This window comes from Gadus chalcogrammus, chromosome 12, assembly GCF_026213295.1.
Source record: "Gadus chalcogrammus isolate NIFS_2021 chromosome 12, NIFS_Gcha_1.0, whole genome shotgun sequence".
Taxonomy (NCBI): Eukaryota; Metazoa; Chordata; class Actinopteri; order Gadiformes; family Gadidae; genus Gadus; species Gadus chalcogrammus.
Window position 1 is genome coordinate 10,878,653 of NC_079423.1, and position 17,500 is coordinate 10,896,152.

General features: G+C 43.9%; 23 non-coding genes across 23 annotated transcripts in view; all 23 read left to right on the top strand.

The window, feature by feature from the left end:
• The window catches only part of LOC130400252 (5S ribosomal RNA), a 119-nt gene extending 100 nt beyond the window's left edge, over window positions 1–19 (top strand). Inside the window, exon 1 of the ribosomal RNA XR_008902728.1 lies at window positions 1–19. This exon is cut by the window's left edge and continues 100 nt beyond it. This is a non-coding gene — a ribosomal RNA (5S ribosomal RNA).
• A 622-nt stretch (window positions 20–641) lies between these two features.
• Window positions 642–760, top strand: LOC130400458 (5S ribosomal RNA). The gene has a single exon (XR_008902941.1). It is a non-coding gene; the product is annotated as a 5S ribosomal RNA (ribosomal RNA).
• A 1,751-nt stretch (window positions 761–2,511) lies between these two features.
• LOC130395673 (5S ribosomal RNA) lies at window positions 2,512–2,630 on the top strand. Its single transcript, XR_008898701.1, has one exon. It is a non-coding gene; the product is annotated as a 5S ribosomal RNA (ribosomal RNA).
• Window positions 2,631–3,159: 529 nt separating this feature from the next.
• LOC130394580 (5S ribosomal RNA) lies at window positions 3,160–3,278 on the top strand. The gene has a single exon (XR_008897725.1). It is a non-coding gene; the product is annotated as a 5S ribosomal RNA (ribosomal RNA).
• Window positions 3,279–3,807: 529 nt separating this feature from the next.
• Window positions 3,808–3,926, top strand: LOC130400668 (5S ribosomal RNA). Its single transcript, XR_008903146.1, has one exon. It is a non-coding gene; the product is annotated as a 5S ribosomal RNA (ribosomal RNA).
• A 529-nt stretch (window positions 3,927–4,455) lies between these two features.
• On the top strand, window positions 4,456–4,574 carry LOC130394465 (5S ribosomal RNA). The gene has a single exon (XR_008897620.1). It is a non-coding gene; the product is annotated as a 5S ribosomal RNA (ribosomal RNA).
• A 529-nt stretch (window positions 4,575–5,103) lies between these two features.
• LOC130400415 (5S ribosomal RNA) lies at window positions 5,104–5,222 on the top strand. The gene has a single exon (XR_008902895.1). It is a non-coding gene; the product is annotated as a 5S ribosomal RNA (ribosomal RNA).
• A 519-nt stretch (window positions 5,223–5,741) lies between these two features.
• On the top strand, window positions 5,742–5,860 carry LOC130400669 (5S ribosomal RNA). Its single transcript, XR_008903147.1, has one exon. It is a non-coding gene; the product is annotated as a 5S ribosomal RNA (ribosomal RNA).
• Window positions 5,861–6,379: 519 nt separating this feature from the next.
• LOC130395324 (5S ribosomal RNA) lies at window positions 6,380–6,498 on the top strand. Its single transcript, XR_008898394.1, has one exon. It is a non-coding gene; the product is annotated as a 5S ribosomal RNA (ribosomal RNA).
• A 529-nt stretch (window positions 6,499–7,027) lies between these two features.
• LOC130399500 (5S ribosomal RNA) lies at window positions 7,028–7,146 on the top strand. The gene has a single exon (XR_008902008.1). It is a non-coding gene; the product is annotated as a 5S ribosomal RNA (ribosomal RNA).
• A 2,185-nt stretch (window positions 7,147–9,331) lies between these two features.
• Window positions 9,332–9,450, top strand: LOC130400097 (5S ribosomal RNA). The gene has a single exon (XR_008902579.1). It is a non-coding gene; the product is annotated as a 5S ribosomal RNA (ribosomal RNA).
• A 529-nt stretch (window positions 9,451–9,979) lies between these two features.
• LOC130400115 (5S ribosomal RNA) lies at window positions 9,980–10,098 on the top strand. The gene has a single exon (XR_008902595.1). It is a non-coding gene; the product is annotated as a 5S ribosomal RNA (ribosomal RNA).
• A 529-nt stretch (window positions 10,099–10,627) lies between these two features.
• On the top strand, window positions 10,628–10,746 carry LOC130395403 (5S ribosomal RNA). Its single transcript, XR_008898462.1, has one exon. It is a non-coding gene; the product is annotated as a 5S ribosomal RNA (ribosomal RNA).
• A 528-nt stretch (window positions 10,747–11,274) lies between these two features.
• Window positions 11,275–11,393, top strand: LOC130394828 (5S ribosomal RNA). Its single transcript, XR_008897948.1, has one exon. It is a non-coding gene; the product is annotated as a 5S ribosomal RNA (ribosomal RNA).
• A 519-nt stretch (window positions 11,394–11,912) lies between these two features.
• Window positions 11,913–12,031, top strand: LOC130399782 (5S ribosomal RNA). Its single transcript, XR_008902281.1, has one exon. It is a non-coding gene; the product is annotated as a 5S ribosomal RNA (ribosomal RNA).
• Window positions 12,032–12,560: 529 nt separating this feature from the next.
• Window positions 12,561–12,680, top strand: LOC130395059 (5S ribosomal RNA). Its single transcript, XR_008898158.1, has one exon. It is a non-coding gene; the product is annotated as a 5S ribosomal RNA (ribosomal RNA).
• A 529-nt stretch (window positions 12,681–13,209) lies between these two features.
• LOC130395125 (5S ribosomal RNA) lies at window positions 13,210–13,328 on the top strand. The gene has a single exon (XR_008898217.1). It is a non-coding gene; the product is annotated as a 5S ribosomal RNA (ribosomal RNA).
• Window positions 13,329–13,857: 529 nt separating this feature from the next.
• On the top strand, window positions 13,858–13,978 carry LOC130395490 (5S ribosomal RNA). The gene has a single exon (XR_008898541.1). It is a non-coding gene; the product is annotated as a 5S ribosomal RNA (ribosomal RNA).
• Window positions 13,979–14,507: 529 nt separating this feature from the next.
• LOC130400607 (5S ribosomal RNA) lies at window positions 14,508–14,626 on the top strand. The gene has a single exon (XR_008903085.1). It is a non-coding gene; the product is annotated as a 5S ribosomal RNA (ribosomal RNA).
• Window positions 14,627–15,145: 519 nt separating this feature from the next.
• Window positions 15,146–15,264, top strand: LOC130398577 (5S ribosomal RNA). The gene has a single exon (XR_008901141.1). It is a non-coding gene; the product is annotated as a 5S ribosomal RNA (ribosomal RNA).
• A 529-nt stretch (window positions 15,265–15,793) lies between these two features.
• LOC130399899 (5S ribosomal RNA) lies at window positions 15,794–15,912 on the top strand. Its single transcript, XR_008902392.1, has one exon. It is a non-coding gene; the product is annotated as a 5S ribosomal RNA (ribosomal RNA).
• A 519-nt stretch (window positions 15,913–16,431) lies between these two features.
• LOC130394998 (5S ribosomal RNA) lies at window positions 16,432–16,550 on the top strand. Its single transcript, XR_008898103.1, has one exon. It is a non-coding gene; the product is annotated as a 5S ribosomal RNA (ribosomal RNA).
• Window positions 16,551–17,081: 531 nt separating this feature from the next.
• LOC130399804 (5S ribosomal RNA) lies at window positions 17,082–17,200 on the top strand. Its single transcript, XR_008902302.1, has one exon. It is a non-coding gene; the product is annotated as a 5S ribosomal RNA (ribosomal RNA).
• Window positions 17,201–17,500: the final 300 nt, after the last annotated feature.

A 17,500-nucleotide genomic window follows, 5' to 3' on the forward strand; every position in this document is an offset into this window, starting at 1 on the left:
ATACCAGGTGCTGTAAGCTTTTTCAACTCGAGCTCATTGACTCCGTGGCGTACCGTGACCTGATGTTTACTGCCAACCGCTTTGGAGGATTTAAGCAACATACAAAAACTGACAACGTCTCTCAAAATTATTTTTGTGAAACATGAGGACAGTATAGTGATACTGCCAGCAGGGAGCACCAGAGAGCTGAACCGACAGTTGTACATTTCTTAATCTTTCACCAACACAAACACGCACGCTCACTTCAGATCATGGGAGGACGTAAAAAAATCACCACCCATTCTCTGACACTTTAACCGTTAACCTTGGTTCAAACATTTAACATCACACGCACACGCAGTGTATTTCAGATAATTAATGAATTCAGATGTCACAATGATCGTTTACATGGATAAGGAGTCCTACTGAATCAATTACTGCCGTTTATATCTAACTAATGATTGTTTTTGTGTATTTCAGATAATTAATGAATTCAGATGTCACAATGATCGTTTACATGGATAAGGAGTCCTACTGAATCAATTACTGCCGTTTATATCTTACTAATGATTGTTTTTGTAAAAGTGTAACGTCGAGCCTCAGCAGCTTTCTCACTCCTTATGTGCTACTGTATAAAACCTGGTTTTGCGCCTGCAATAATTGCTTACGGCCATACCACCCTGAACACGCCCGATCTCGTCTGATCTCGGAAGCTAAGCAGGGTCGGGCCTGGTTAGTACTTGGATGGGAGACCGCCAGGGAATACCAGGTGCTGTAAGTTCTTTCTTTTTCAACTCGAGCTCATTGACTCCGTGGCCTACCGTGGCGTACCGTGACCTGATGTTTACTGCCAACCGCTTTGGAGGATTTAAGCAACATACAAAAACTGACAACGTCTCTCAAAACTATTTTTGTGAAACATGGGCTGTTTCCCAAAGTGAAGGCTGCAGCCTTGCTAGGACGCGTCCTTGCTAGTCGCGTCCTATGGAGATGAGACTAGAGTGCTAGCTCGAGTGCTTCCTAGCGTTTGTAACGTCTGACTTTGGGAACGACTTGGTAGTGTGGAAGCGCTTCCGCTTTTTAATACTGCGTGTCCGCTTGTAAACACATGTGCGCTTATGAATAAAACATGGCAGCAATCAAGCTGATCGATATTTATTTGACTTTTGTCTGTTATGAATGCGGTCATTTCTCCTTCGCATGGAGCCTCTTTGGGGAAGTCACAAAAGCTTTGTTGTGGTTGATCGAATTGTCTTTATTAAAAGGAAAATCCATTCAATTTTTATAAAACTAAGTGAAATTGTCTGAGAACTTAATTCATGCATCACATTTACAGTATGGTTGATTACTATTATGCAGGGGGAAAAAGACAAAGAAAGAGATGATAAACGTGTATTTATTTGGATATATGATCTGATTCATTCATTCATATATGCCTACAATCTACCAGTGCTTTGAACACATAAGTATATCATATAAAATACAATTATATACGTTCATTCAAAATTACAAACATTGCAAATGATCGGTTGTGCATTAATTTTACAACATTGGATAGTGGCACTATCCCTTCCACCGGCAAACAAATGTTTGTGCGCCACCCTAAGGCGCACAAAAGCCTCCGTTTGCTGGGCTGACCCTAAAAAAAACGTAAAACATAAATAGGTATACATAAATAATGTAATCTTGTGAGAGAGTAAATTGACATTGGTGACAGTGGTGTTTAACACCAGCTACGTCCATGCAAAATATAGCAACGTATCATTAAGTTGCAAAAACGTTTGAAAAGTGGCACAGGCCTTTAGGCTTGATTATTTGCATTAACATGATGAATCTATAAAAAGCAATACGGCACAAAATATTTCTGAAAACTAATATAACTTCACTTCGTTTGAACGTGTACTTCTCTGTCATTTTCAAGAACCCGCCCAGTGAACGCAGAGGATTGTGGGTAGTTTTGGCTCGTCTAGGATGCAGCGATGCATCCTTGAAAAATCTCGGAATTCTCAAAAACGAAGGACCCGAAAAGGGGGCGTATTTCGAGTGTCCTCAACATTGGAACAGTGCTTGTCGGCGTTCGATGACGTAGCGTCCTTAAAAGGGCGGCCGTTGAGCATGCTTCCTTGACATTGGGAAACAGCCATGAGGACAGTATAGTGATACTGCCAGCAGGGAGCACCAGAGAGCTGAACCGACAGTTGTACATTTCTTAAACTTTCACCAACACAAACACGCACGCTCACTTCAGATCATGGGAGGACGTCAAAAAATCACCACCCATTCTCTGACACTTTAACCGTTAACCTTGGTTCAAACATTTAACATCACACGCACACGCAGTGTATTTCAGATAATTAATGAATTCAGATGTCACAATGATCGTTTACATGGATAAGGAGTCCTACTGAATCAATTACTGCCGTTTATATCTAACTAATGATTGTTTTTGTAAAAGTGTAACGTCGAGCCTCAGCAGCTTTCTCACTCCTTATGTGCTACTGTATAAAACCTGGTTTTGCTTCTGCACTAATTGCTTACGGCCATACCACCCTGAACACGTACGATCTCGTCTGAACTCGGAAGCTAAGCAGGGTCGGGCTTGGTTAGTACTTGGATGGGAGACTGCCTGGGTATACCAGGTGCTGTAAGCTTTTTCTTTTTCAACTCGAGCTCATTGACTCCGTGGCCTACCGTGGCGTACCGTGACCTGATGTTTACTACCAACCGCTTTGGAGGATTTAAGCAACATACAAAAACTGACAACGTCTCTCAAAACTATTTTTGTGAAACATGAGGACAGTATAGTGATACTGCCAGCAGGGAGCACCAGAGAGCTGAACCGACAGTTGTACATTTCTTAAACTTTCACCAACACAAACACGCACGCTCACTTCAGATCATGGGAGGACGTCAAAAAATCACCACCCATTCTCTGACACTTTAGCCGTTAACCTTGGTTCAAACATTTAACATCACACGCACACGCAGTGTATTTCAGATAATTAATGAATTCAGATGTCACAATGATCGTTTACATGGATAAGGAGTCCTACTGAATCAATTACTGCCGTTTATATCTAACTAATGATTGTTTTTGTAAGAGTGTAACGTCGAGCCTCAGCAGCTTTCTCACTCCTTATGTGCTACTGTATAAAACCTAGTTTTGCACCTGCACTAATTGCTTACGGCCATACCACCCTGAATAAGCCCGATCTCGTCTGATCTCGGAAGTTAAGCAGGGTCGGGCCTGGTTAGTACTTGGATGGGAGACAGCCTGGGAATACCAGGTGCTGTAAGCTTTTTCTTTTTCAACTCGAGCTCATTGCCTCCGTGGCCCACCGTGGCGTACCGTGACCTGATGTTTACTGCCAACCGCTTTGGAGGATTTAAGCAACATACAAAAACTGACAACGTCTCTCAAAACTATTTTTGTGAAACATGAGGACAGTATAGTGATACTACCAGCAGGGAGCACCAGAGAGCTGAACCGACAGTTGTACATTTCTTAAACTTTCACCAACACAAACACGCACGCTCACTTCAGATCATGGGAGGACGTCAAAAAATCACCACCCATTCTCTGACACTTTAACCGTTAACCTTGGTTCAAACATTTAACATCACACGCACACGCAGTGTATTTCAGATAATTAATGAATTCAGATGTCACAATGATCGTTTACATGGATAAGGAGTCCTACTGAATCAATTACTGCCGTTTATATCTAACTAATGATTGTTTTTGTAAAAGTGTAACGTCGAGCCTCAGCAGCTTTCTCACTCCTTATGTGCTACTGTATAAAACCTTGTTTTGCGCCTGTACTAATTGCTTACGGCCATACCACCCTGAACACGCCCGATCTCGTCTGATCTCGGAAACTAAGCAGGGTCGGGCCTGGTTAGTACTTGGATGGGGGACCGCCTGGGAATACCAGGTGCTGTAAGCTTTTTCTTTTTCAACTCGAGCTCATTGACTCCGTGGCCTACCGTGGCGTACCGGGACCTGATGTTTACTACCAACCGCTTTGGAGGATTTAAGCAACATACAAAAACTGACAACGTCTCTCAAAACTATTTTTGTGAAACATGAGGACAGTATAGTGATACTGCCAGCAGGGAGCACCAGAGAGCTGAACCGACAGTTGTACATTTCTTAAACTTTCACCAACACAAACACGCACGCTCACTTCAGATCATGGGAGGACGTCAAAAAATCACCACCCATTCTCTGACACTTTAACCGTTAACCTTGGTTCAAACATTTAACATCACACGCACACGCAGTGTATTTCAGATAATTAATGAATTCAGATGTCACAATGATCGTTTACATGGATAAGGAGTCCTACTGAATCAATTACTGCCGTTTATATCTAACTAATGATTGTTTTTGTAAAAGTGTAACGTCGAGCCTCAACAGCTTTCTCACTCCTTATGTGCTACTGTATAAAACCTGGTTTTGCGCCTATACTAATTGCTTACGGCCATACCACACTGAACACGCCCGATCTCGTCTGAACTCGGAAGCTAAACAGGGTCGGGCCTGGTTAGTACTTGGATGGGAGACCGCCTGGGAATACCAGGTGATGTAAGCTTTTTCTTTTTCAACTCGAGCTCATTGACTCCGTGGCCTACCGTGGCGTACCGTGACCTGATGTTTACTACCAACCGCTTTGGAGGATTTAAGCAACATACAAAAACTGACAACGTCTCTCAAAACTATTTTTGTGAAACATGAGGACAGTATAGTGATACTGCCAGCAGGGAGCACCAGAGAGCTGAACCGACAGTTGTACATTTCTTAAACTTTCACCAACACAAACACGCACGCTCACTTCAGATCATGGGAGGACGTCAAAAAATCACCACCCATTCTCTGACACTTTAGCCGTTAACCTTGGTTCAAACATTTAACATCACACGCACACGCAGTGTATTTCAGATAATTAATGAATTCAGATGTCACAATGATCGTTTACATGGATAAGGAGTCCTACTGAATCAATTACTGCCGTTTATATCTAACTAATGATTGTTTTTGTAAGAGTGTAACGTCGAGCCTCAGCAGCTTTCTCACTCCTTATGTGCTACTGTATAAAACCTGGTTTTGCGCCTGCACTAATTGCTTACGGCCATACCACCCTGAACACGCCCGATCTCGTCTGATCTCGGAAGCTAAGCAGGGTCGGGCCTGGTTAGTACTTGGATGGGAGACCGCCTGGGAATACCAGGTGCAGTAAGCTTTTTCTTTTTCAACTCGAGCTCATTGACTCCGTGGCGTACCGTGACCTGATGTTTACTGCCAACCGCTTTGGAGGATTTAAGCAACATACAAAAACTGACAACGTCTCTCAAAACTATTTTTGTGAAACATGAGGACAGTATAGTGATACTGCCAGCAGGGAGCACCAGAGAGCTGAACCGACAGTTGTACATTTCTTAAACTTTCACCAACACAAACACGCACGCTCACTTCAGATCATGGGAGGACGTCAAAAAATCACCACCCATTCTCTGACACTTTAACCGCTAACCTTGGTTCAAACATTTAACATCACACGCACACGCAGTGTATTTCAGATAATTAATGAATTCAGATGTCACAATGATCGTTTACATGGATAAGGAGTCCTACTGAATCAATTACTGCCGTTTATATCTAACTAATGATTGTTTTTGTAAGAGTGTAACGTCGAGCCTCAGCAGCTTTCTCACTCCTTATGTGCTACTGTATAAAACCTGGTTTTGCGCCTGCACTAATTGCTTACGGCCATACCACCCTGAACACGCCCGATCTCGTCTGATCTCGGAAACTAAGCAGGGTCGGGCCTGGTTAGTACTTGGATGGGGGACCGCCTGGGAATACCAGGTGCTGTAAGCTTTTTCTTTTTCAACTCGAGCTCATTGACTCCGTGGCGTACCGTGACCTGATGTTTACTGCCAACCGCTTTGGAGGATTTAAGCAACATACAAAAACTGACAACGTCTCTCAAAACTATTTTTGTGAAACATGAGGACAGTATAGTGATACTGCCAGCAGGGAGCACCAGAGAGCTGAACCGACAGTTGTACATTTCTTAAACTTTCACCAACAGAAACACGCACGCTCACTTCAGATCATGGGAGGACGTCAAAAAATCACCACCCATTCTCTGACACTTTAACCGTTAACCTTGGTTCAAACATTTAACGTCACACGCACACGCAGTGTATTTCAGATAATTAATGAATTCAGATGTCACAATGATCGTTTACATGGATAAGGAGTCCTACTGAATCAATTACTGCCGTTTATATCTAACTAATGATTGTTTTTGTAAAAGTGTAACGTCGAGCCTCAGCAGCTTTCTCACTCCTTATGTGCTACTGTATAAAACCTGGTTTTGCGCCTGCACTAATTGCTTACGGCCATTCCACCCTGAACACGCCCGATCTCGTCTGATTTCGGAAGCTAAGCACGGTCGGGCCTGGTTAGTACTTGGATGGGAGACCGCCTGGGAATACCAGGGGCTGTAAGCTTTTTCTTTTTCAACTCGAGCTCATTGCCTCCGTGGCCTACCGTGGCGTACCGTGACCTGATGTTTACTGCCAACCGCTTTGGAGGATTTAAGCAACATACAAAAACTGACAACGTCTCTCAAAACTGTTTTTGTGAAACATGAGGACAGTATAGTGATACTGCCAGCAGGGAGCACCAGAGAGCTGAACCGACAGCTGTACATTTCTTAAACTTTCACCTACACAAACACGCACGCTCACTTCAGATCATGGGAGGACGTCAAAAAATCACCACCCATTCTCTGACACTTTAACCGTTAACCTTGGTTCAAACATTTAACATCACACGCACATGCAGTGTATTTCAGATAATTAATGAATTCAGATGTCACAATGATCGTTTACATGGATAAGGAGTCCTACTGAATCAATTACTGCCGTTTATATCTAACTAATGATTGTTTTTGTAAAAGTGTAACGTCGAGCCTCAGCAGCTTTCTCACTCCTTATGTGCTACTGTATAAAACCTGGTTTTGCGCCTGCACTAATTGCTTACGGCCATACCACCCTGAACACGCCCGATCTCGTCTGATCTCGGAAGCTAAGCAGGGTCGGGCCTGGTTAGTACTTGGATGGGAGACCGCCTGGGAATTCCAGGTGCTGTAAGCTTTTTCTTTTTCAACTCGAGCTCATTGCCTCCGTGGCCTACTGTGACCTGATGTTTACTGCCAACCGCTTTGGAGGATTTAAGCAACATACAAAAACTGACAACGTCTCTCAAAACTATTTTTGTGAAACATGAGGACAGTATAGTGATACTGCCAGCAGGGAGCACCAGAGAGCTGAAACGACAGTTGTACATTTCTTAAACTTTCACCAACACAAACACGCACGCTCACTTCAGTGGGGTGTTCCACAAAGCCGGTTTTATCACATAACCGGGTAAGTTAACCCAGGGTTTGCTGTAACCCTAGGTTTTCCGTTCCAAAAGGATCACGGTATGTTAGTTGCTATAGCAACATATGCTCTGAATCAAACCTGGTCGGACCAGGTTTTGCGCAGGTTAAGTTTGAAACATAACCCGGTTTTGGGTATTTCCACCGGCGTTCACCGCAGATTTCATGTGTTCACAATGGCATGCCCTTTTGATGAGAGAACTGCCGATATCAGAGCGCAAATTATACGTGCAATCCACCGGGAGCGATTGATAAGACCACGGCTCGACATCTTGGCATATTGGATGACTTTTTGCTGGAGTGGAGAGATAGATTCTCGCGCAAATCTTTAATATATTTAAATAGCCTTACATAGCCAACACTACCAATCGAGGACCTGGCTTCAGTTCACTCCAGACTATTTGCGTAGCCCTCCGGGTTTTTCAAATGGTAGTTTTATCTATAGGCTATAATGGCTATAATGCTGGAGATGCTGAGCACATCACAGTCGTTTCAGATGACCCATCAAAGATTTGTATCGGCCTCCTATCATACAAAGAGCAATATTGTCTGAGTACTATGCCGAGAGGCATTTACAACATAATGTATAAAATAGTCCCAACGGACTTGCATCCACTGGAGAATGTTCGATCGTAGCCGGCGGCTTCATTACAAGCACTGATCCATCTTGATCTGTGAAGTCGATGAATTGTCACTTTTAGGTTTTCTACCCAGTTACCAAAAAAAGAAACATTTGGAATAGTATGCGCTGTGGCAAGCACACGGTTTGCATGTGTTACTTCGAAGGCAAAAAAAATCGAAAATGCAAGAAAACACAAAAACCTACATTCAACCAGTGTGGGGTATGGCCCATGACTCTCTGAGGTGGTAGGTACCTCCAGGTACCCCCTCCATGCCAGGGCGCCCTGAATTTATGTTTATTAACAGCTCCTCCACCGGGGTCAAGACAATTTGAGGGCCAGATCCAGTCTGCCGACTGTCGGCCTTTTCACGATTGGCTTAAACAAATGGCTTATTTAAATTTATACCAATACGATGGTGGGAAAAGCTTACCAGTTTGTATGTTTTTTATACTTCATTTTTATACTTGATCCTCTGACAGCTTGGAAGCAATCGGAGTAGGCTACATATTGTTTTAGAAGAAAGGGGTTATGTGGTAGGATCTTTAAGAATGCTTAACTGGGATATTTATATATTCATGGCTCAAATGTTAAGGATCATGCTTTTGACGTGTAACTAACGCATTTACGCGGTCAGCGATCCGCTGCCAGGCTTTGGTTCTCCGGGTTCCAGAGGTTTTAGCGTTCCCTTTTCTTGTGATAATGTCCTTCTCCTCGTCATAGCTCTCCAGGAGAACCTAGAGTTCCATTTCATTGAAATTAGCGGCCCGTTTTGCCATATCGATCAGGGTTTCCATGATCCATACATCACGTCTTTTTAAGTTTGGCGTGGACGCGCACAACCCTGTGTTAACCAACCCCGAGTTGATTGAACTAATGCATAACCGCTGCTGTGGAACCGAAAACTCTGGGTTGGTCGGCACAGGGTCAATCAACCTAGAGTTCAGCGTTAACTCTGTGTTTGTTAAACCTCCGTTCGTGGAACACCCCTCAGATCATGGGAGGACGTCAAAAAATCACCACCCATTCTCTGACACTTTAACCGTTAACCTTGGTTCAAACATTTAACATCACACGCACACGCAGTGTATTTCAGATAATTAATGAAATCAGATGTCACAATGATCGTTTACATGGATAAGGAGTCCTACTGAATCAATTACTGCCGTTTATATCTAACTAATGATTGTTTTTGTAAGAGTGTAACGTCGAGCCTCAGCAGCTTTCTCACTCCTTATGTGCTACTGTATAAAACCTGGTTTTGCGCCTGCACTAATTGATTACGGCCATACCACCCTGAACACGCCCGATCTCGTCTGATCTCGGAAGCTAAGCAGGGTCGGGCCTGGTTAGTACTTGGATGGGAGACCGCCTGGGAATACCAGGTGCTGTAAGCTTTTTCTTTTTCAACTCGAGCTCATTGCCTCCGTGGCCTACCGTGGCGTACCGTGACCTGATGTTTACTGCCAACCGCTTTGGAGGATTTAAGCAACATACAAAAACTGACAACGTCTCTCAAAACTATTTTTGTGAAACATGAGGACAGTATAGTGATACTGCCAGCAGGGAGCACCAGAGAGCTGAAACGACAGTTGTACATTTCTTAAACTTTCACCAACACAAACACGCACGCTCACTTCAGATCATGGGAGGACGTCAAAAAATCACCACCCATTCTCTGACACTTTAACCGTTAACCTTGGTTCAAACATTTAACATCACACGCACACGCAGTGTATTTCAGATAATTAATGAATTCAGATGTCACAATGATCGTTTACATGGATAAGGAGTCCTACTGAATCAATTACTGCCGTTTATATCTAACTAATGATTGTTTTTGTAAAAGTGTAACGTCGAGCCTCAGCAGCTTTCTCACTCCTTATGTGCTACTGTATAAAACCTGGTTTTGCGCCTGCACTAATTGATTACGGCCATACCACCCTGGACACGCCCGATCTCGTCTGATCTCGGAAGCTAAGCAGGGTCGGGCCTGGTTAGTACTTGGATGGGAGACCGCCTGGGAATACCAGGTGCTGTAAGCTTTTTCTTTTTCAACTCGAGCTCATTGACTCCGTGGCCTACCGTGGCGTACCATGACCTGATGTTTACTGCCAACCGCTTTGGAGGATTTAAGCAACATACAAAAACTGACAACGTCTCTCAAAACTATTTTTGTGAAACATGAGGACAGTATAGTGATACTGCCAGCAGGGAGCACCAGAGAGCTGAACCGACAGTTGTACATTTCTTAAACTTTCACCAACACAAACACGCACGCTCACTTCAGATCATGGGAGGACGTCAAAAAATCACCACCCATTCTCTGACACTTTAACCGTTAACCTTGGTTCAAACATTTAACATCACACGCACACGCAGTGTATTTCAGATAATTAATGAATTCAGATGTCACAATGATCGTTTACATGGATAAGGAGTCCTACTGAATCAATTACTGCCGTTTATATCTAACTAATGATTGTTTTTGTAAGAGTGTAACGTCGAGCCTCAGCAGCTTTCTCACTCCTTATGTGCTACTGTATAAAACCTGGTTTTGCGCCCACACTAATTCCTTACGGCCATACCACCCTGAACACGCCCGATCTCGTCTGATCTCGGAAGCTAAGCAGGGTCGGGCCTGGTTAGTACTTGGATGGGAGGCCGCCTGGGAATACCAGGTGCTGTATCTTTTTCTTTTTCAACTCGAGCTCATTGCCTCCGTGGCCTACCGTGGCGTACCGTGACCTGATGTTTACTGCCAACCGCTTTGGAGGATTTAAGCAACATACAAAAACTGACAACGTCTCTCAAAACTATTTTTGTGAAACATGAGGACAGTATAGTGATACTGCCAGCAGGGAGCACCAGAGAGCTGAACCGACAGTTGTACATTTCTTAAACTTTCACCAACACAAACACGCACGCTCACTTCAGATCATGGGAGGACGTCAAAAAATCACCACCCATTCTCTGACACTTTAACCGTTAACCTTGGTTCAAACATTTAACATCACACGCACACGCAGTGTATTTCAGATAATTAATGAATTCAGATGTCACAATGATCGTTTACATGGATAAGGAGTCCTACTGAATCAATTACTGCCGTTTATATCTAACTAATGATTGTTTTTGTAAGAGTGTAACGTCGAGCCTCAGCAGCTTTCTCACTCCTTATGTGCTACTGTATAAAACCTGGTTTTGCGCCTGCACTAATTGCTTACGGCCATACCACCCTGAACACGCCCGATCTCGTCTGATCTCGGAAACTAAGCAGGGTCGGGCCTGGTTAGTACTTGGATGGGGGACCGCCTGGGAATACCAGGTCCTGTAAGCTTTTTCTTTTTCAACTCGAGATCATTGACTCCGTGGCGTACCGTGACCTGATGTTTACTGCCAACCGCTTTGGAGGATTTAAGCAACATACAAAAACTGACAACGTCTCTCAAAACTATTTTTGTGAAACATGAGGACAGTATAGTGATACTGCCAGCAGGGAGCACCAGAGAGCTGAACCGACAGTTGTACATTTCTTAAACTTTCACCAACACAAACACGCACGCTCACTTCAGATCATGGGAGGACGTCAAAAAATCACCACCCATTCTCTGACACTTTAACCGTTAACCTTGGTTCAAACATTTAACATCACACGCACACGCAGTGTATTTCAGATAATTAATGAATTCAGATGTCACAATGATCGTTTACATGGATAAGGAGTCCTACTGAATCAATTACTGCCGTTTATATCTAACTAATGATTGTTTTTGTAAGAGTGTAACGTCGAGCCTCAGCAGCTTTCTCACTCCTTATGTGCTTCTGTATAAAACCTAGTTTTGCGCCTGCACTAATTGCTTACGGCCATACCACCCTGAACACGCCCGATCTCGTCTGATCTCGGCAGCTAAGCAGGGTCGGGCCTGGTTAGTACTTGGATGGGAGACCGCCTGGGAATACCAGGTGCTGTAAGCTTTTTCTTTTTCAACTCGAGCTCATTGCCTCCGTGGCCTACCGTGGCGTACCGTGACCTGATGTTTACTGCCAACCGCTTTGGAGGATTTAAGCAACATACAAAAACTGACAACGTCTCTCAAAACTATTTTTGTGAAACATGAGGACAGTATAGTGATACTGCCAGCAGGGAGCACCAGAGAGCTGAACCGACAGTTGTACATTTCTTAAACTTTCACCAACACAAACACGCACGCTCACTTCAGATCATGGGAGGACGTCAAAAAATCACCACCCATTCTCTGACACTTTAACCGTTAACCTTGGTTCAAACATTTAACATCACACGCACACGCAGTGTATTTCAGATAATTAATGAATTCAGATGTCACAATGATCGTTTACATGGATAAGGAGTCCTACTGAATCAATTACTGCCGTTTATATCTAACTAATGATTGTTTTTGTAAGAGTGTAACGTCGAGCCTCAGCAGCTTTCTCACTCCTTATGTGCTACTGTATAAAACCTGGTTTTGCGCCTGCACTAATTGCTTACGGCCATACCACCCTGAACACGCCCGATCTCGTCTGAATCTCGGAAGCTAAGCAGGGTCGGGCCTGGTTAGTACTTGGATGGGAGCCTGCCTGGGAATACCAGGTGCTGTAAGCTTTTTCTTTTTCAACTCGAGCTCATTGACTCCGTGGCCTACCGTGGCGTACCGTGACCTGATGTTTACTGCCAACCGCTTTGGAGGATTTAAGCAACATACAAAAACTGACAACGTCTCTCAAAACTATTTTTGTGAAACATGAGGACAGTATAGTGATACTGCCAGCAGGGAGCACCAGAGAGCTGAACCGACAGTTGTACATTTCTTAAACTTTCACCAACACAAACACGCACGCTCACTTCAGATCATGGGAGGACGTCAAAAAATCACCACCCATTCTCTGACACTTTAACCGTTAACCTTGGTTCAAACATTTAACATCACACGCACACGCAGTGTATTTCAGATAATTAATGAATTCAGATGTCACAATGATCGTTTACATGGATAAGGAGTCCTACTGAATCAATTACTGCCGTTTATATCTAACTAATGATTGTTTTTGTAAAAGTGTAACGTCGAGCCTCAGCAGCTTTCTCACTCCTTATGTGCTACTGTATAAAACCTGGTTTTGCTCCTGCACTAATTGCTTACGGCCATACCACCCTGAACACGTCCGATCTCGTCTGAACTCGGAAGCTAAGCAGGGTCGGGCTTGGTTAGTACTTGGATGGGAGACTGCCTGGGTATACCAGGTGCTGTAAGCTTTTTCTTTTTCAACTCGAGCTCATTGACTCCGTGGCCTACCGTGGCGTACCGTGACCTGATGTTTACTACCAACCGCTTTGGAGGATTTAAGCAACATACAAAAACTGACAACGTCTCTCAAAACTATTTTTGTGAAACATGAGGACAGTATAGTGATACTGCCAGCAGGGAGCACCAGAGAGCTGAACCGACAGTTGTACATTTCTTAAACTTTCACCAACACAAACACGCACGCTCACTTCAGATCATGGGAGGACGTCAAAAAATCACCACCCATTCTCTGACACTTTAACCGTTAACCTTGGTTCAAACATTTAACATCACACGCACATGCAGTGTATTTCAGATAATTAATGAATTCAGATGTCACAATGATCGTTTACATGGATAAGGAGTCCTACTGAATCAATTACTGCCGTTTATATCTAACTAATGATTGTTTTTGTAAAAGTGTAACGTCGAGCCTCAGCAGCTTTCTCACTCCTTATGTGCTACTGTATAAAACCTGGTTTTGCGCCTGCACTAATTGCTTACGGTCCATACCACCCTGAACACGCCCGATCTCGTCTGAACTACGGAAGCTAAGCAGGGTCGGGCCTGGTTAGTACTTGGATGGGAGACCGCCTGGGAATACCAGGTGCTGTAAGCTTGTTCTTTTTCAACTCGAGCTCATTGACTCCGTGGCCTACCGTGGCGTACCGTGACCTGATGTTTACATGCCAACCGCTTTGGAGGATTTAAGCAACATACAAAAACTGACAACGTCTCTCAAAACTATTTTTGTGAAACATGAGGACAGTATAGTGATACTGCCAGCAGGGAGCACCAGAGAGCTGAACCGACAGTTGTACATTTCTTAAACTTTCACCAACACAAACACGCACGCTCACTTCAGATCATGGGAGGACGTCAAAAAATCACCACCCATTCTCTGACACTTTAACCGTTAACCTTGGTTCAAACATTAACATCACACGCACACGCAGTGTATTTCAGATAATTAATGAATTCAGATGTCACAATGATCGTTTACATGGATAAGGAGTCCTACTGAATCAATTACTGCCGTTTATATCTAACTAATGATTGTTTTTGTAAGAGTGTAACGTCGAGCCTCAGCAGCTTTCTCACTCCTTATGTGCTACTGTATAAAACCTGGTTTTGCGCCTGCACTAATTGCTTACGGCCATACCACCCTGAACACGCCCGATCTCGTCTGATCTCGGAAGCTAAGCAGGGTCGGGCCTGGTTAGTACATTGATGGGAGACCGCCTGGGAATACCAGGTGCTGTAAGCTTTTTCTTTTTCAACTCGAGCTCATTGACTCCGTGGCGTACCGTGACCTGATGTTTACTGCCAACCGCTTTGGAGGATTCAAGCAACATACAAAAACTGACAACGTCTCTCAAAACTATTTTTGTGAAACATGAGGACAGTATAGTGATACTGCCAGCAGGGAGCACCAGAGAGCTGAACCGACAGTTGTACATTTCTTAAACTTTCACCAACACAAACACGCACGCTCACTTCAGATCATGGGAGGACGTCAAAAAATCACCACCCATTCTCTGACACTTTAACCGTTAACCTTGGTTCAAACATTTAACATCACACGCACACGCAGTGTATTTCAGATAATTAATGAATTCAGATGTCACAATGATCGTTTACATGGATAAGGAGTCCTACTGAATCAATTACTGCCGTTTATATCTAACTAATGATTGTTTTTGTAAGAGTGTAACGTCGAGCCTCAGCAGCTTTCTCACTCCTTATGTGCTACTGTATAAAACCTGGTTTTGCGCCTGCACTAATTGCTTACGGCCATACCACCCTGAACACGCCCGATCTCGTCTGATCTCGGAAGCTAAGCAGGGTCGGGCCTGGTTAGTACTTGGATGGGAGACCGCCTGGGAATACCAGGTGCTGTAAGCTTTTTCTTTTTCAACTCGAGCTCATTGCCTCCGTGGCCTACCGTGGCGTACCGTGACCTGATGTTTACTGCCAACCGCTTTGGAGGATTTAAGCAACATACAAAAACTGACAACGTCTCTCAAAACTATTTTTGTGAAACATGAGGACAGTATAGTGATACTGCCAGCAGGGAGCACCAGAGAGCTGAACCGACAGTTGTACATTTCTTAAACTTTCACCAACACAAACACGCACGCTCACTTCAGATCATGGGAGGACGTCAAAAAATCACCACCCATTCTCTGACACTTTAACCGTTAACCTTGGTTCAAACATTTAACATCACACGCACACGCAGTGTATTTCAGATAATTAATGAATTCAGATGTCACAATGATCGTTTACATGGATAAGGAGTCCTACTGAATCAATTACTGCCGTTTATATCTAACTAATGATTGTTTTTGTAAGAGTGTAACGTCGAGCCTCAGCAGCTTTCTCACTCCTTATGTGCTACTGTATAAAACCTGGTTTTGCGCCTGCACTAATTGTTTACGGCCATACCACCCTGAACACGCCCGATCTCGTCTGATCTCGGAAGCTAAGCAGGGTCGGGCCTGGTTAGTACTTGGATGGGAGACCGCCTGGGAATACCAGGTGCTGTAAGCATTTTCTTTTTCAACTCGAGCTCATTGACTCCGTGGCGTACCGTGACCTGATGTTTACTGCCAACCGCTTTGGAGGATTTAAGCAACATACAAAAACTGACAACGTCTCTCAAAACTATTTTTGTGAAACATGAGGACAGTATAGTGATACTGCCAGCAGGGAGCACCAGAGAGCTGAACCGACAGTTGTACATTTCTTAAACTTTCACCAACACAAACACGCACGCTCACTTCAGATCATGGGAGGACGTCAAAAAATCACCACCCATTCTCTGACACTTTAACCGTTAACCTTGGTTCAAACATTTAACATCACACGCACACGCAGTGTATTTCAGATAATTAATGAATTCAGATGTCACAATGATGGTTTACATGGATAAGGAGTCCTACTGAATCAATTACTGCCGTTTATATCTAACTAATGATTGTTTTTGTAAGAGTGTAACGTCGAGCCTAAGCAGCTTCCTCACTCCTTATGTGCTACTGTATAAAACCTGGTTTTGCGCCTGCACTATTGCATTACGGCCATACCACCCTGAACATGCCCGATCTCGTCTGATCTCGGTAGCTAAGCAGGGTCGGGCCTGGTTAGTACTTGGATGGGAGACCGCCTGGGAATACCAGGTGCTGTAAGCTTTTTCTTTTTCAACTCGAGCTCATTGCCTCCGTGGCCTACCGTGGCGTACCGTGACCTGATGTTTACTGCCAACCGCTTTGGAGGATTTAAGCAACATACAAAAACTGACAACGTCTCTCAAAACTATTTTTGTGAAACATGAGGACAGTATAGTGATACTGCCAGCAGGGAGCACCAGAGAGCTGAACCGACAGCTTGTACATTTCTTAAACTTTCACCAACACAAACACGCACGCTCACTTCAGATCATGGGAGGACGTCAAAAAATCACCACCCATTCTCTGACACTTTAACCGTTAACCTTGGTTCAAACATTTAACATCACACGCACACTGCAGTGTATTTCAGATAATTAATGAATTCAGATGTCACAATGATCGTTTACATGGATAAGGAGTCCTACTGAATCAATTACTGCCGTTTATATCTAACTAATGATTGTTTTTGTAAAAGTGTAACGTCGAGCCTCAGCAGCTTTCTCACTCCTTATGTGCTACTGTATAAAACCTGGTTTTGCGCCTGCACTAATTGCTTACGGCCATACCACCCTGAACACGCCCGATCTCGTCTGAACTCGGAAGCTAAGCAGGGTCGGGCCTGGTTAGTACTTGGATGGGAGACCGCCTGGGAATACCAGGTGCTGTAAGCTTTTTCTTTTTCAACTCGAGCTCATTGACTCCGTGGCCTACCGTGGCGTACCGTGACCTGATGTTTACATGCCAACCGCTTTGGAGGATTTAAGCAACATACAAAAACTGACAACGTCTCTCAAAACTATTTTTGTGAAACATGAGGACAGTATAGTGATACTGCCAGCAGGGAGCACCAGAGAGCTGAACCGACAGTTGTACATTTCTTAAACTTTCACCAACACAAACACGCACGCTCACTTCAGATCATGGGAGGACGTCAAAAAATCACCACCCATTCTCTGACACTTTAACCGTTA